The following is a 971-nucleotide window of genomic DNA, read 5'->3' as shown; positions in this document are numbered from 1 at the left end:
TTTTTTTTGTGTGAAATTCTGAAAGTGAGTTTGCTTAGATGAAAAAACTGTCTTGTTAGGTCAAAAGACAGTCAAGGACCAACTGCAATTACGGTGTTTGCAGGTAGTGGGAGGGAGTGATGTGTGAGAGTATTGACAGGTTGTAACACAATGAGAGAGGTGAGAGGGAGTAGAGAAGATGACTGGGGGTGTGTTTCAAATGAGAGTACTTCTGTGACTACTGTTATTATGCTACCACCCCTGAGAAAATCCTTTTCCCACACACACACACACACACGCACTCACACTCACACACACACACACACACAAACACACACACACCCCTAGGCCTACAGGTGGAGACCAGAAAGGGAGTGAGAAACGAGCATGCAAGAGAGGAGAGAGAGCAATAAAGAGAGAGCGATAAAGAGAGAGAGAACGAGAGAGAGAGAGGAGAAAGAATGCTAAAGAGAGAGAAGGAGAGGGAGAGATAAAGAGAGAGAGGAGAGAGAGGGAGGAGAGAGAGGGAGGAGAGAGAGAGGAGAAAGAACGCTAAAGAGAGAGAAGGAGAGAGAGAGGAGAGAGAGGGAGGAGAGAGAGGGAGGAGAGAGAGAGGAGAAAGAACGCTAAAGAGAGAGAAGGAGAGGGAGAGATAAAGAGAGAGAGGAGAGAGAGGGAGGAGAGAGAGAGGAGAAAGAACGCTAAAGAGAGAGAAGGAGAGGGAGAGATAAAGAGAGAGAGGAGAGAGAGGGAGGAGAGAGAGAGGAGAAAGAACGCTAAAGAGAGAGAAGGAGAGGGAGAGATAAAGAGAGAGAGGAGAGAGAGTGATAAAGAGAGAGAGGAGAGAGAGCGATAAAGAGAGAGAGGAGAGAGAGTGATAAAGAGCGAGAGGAGAGAGAGAGAGAGGAGAGAGAGAGAGGAGAAAGAATGCTAAAGAGAGAGAATGAGAGGGAGAGATAAAGAGAGAGAGGAGAAGGAGAGAGGAGAGGAGA

The sequence above is a fragment of the Oncorhynchus gorbuscha genome, linkage group LG18, assembly GCF_021184085.1.
Source record: "Oncorhynchus gorbuscha isolate QuinsamMale2020 ecotype Even-year linkage group LG18, OgorEven_v1.0, whole genome shotgun sequence".
Classification (NCBI taxonomy): domain Eukaryota; kingdom Metazoa; phylum Chordata; class Actinopteri; order Salmoniformes; family Salmonidae; genus Oncorhynchus; species Oncorhynchus gorbuscha.
This window is presented reverse-complemented; position numbering follows the sequence as displayed.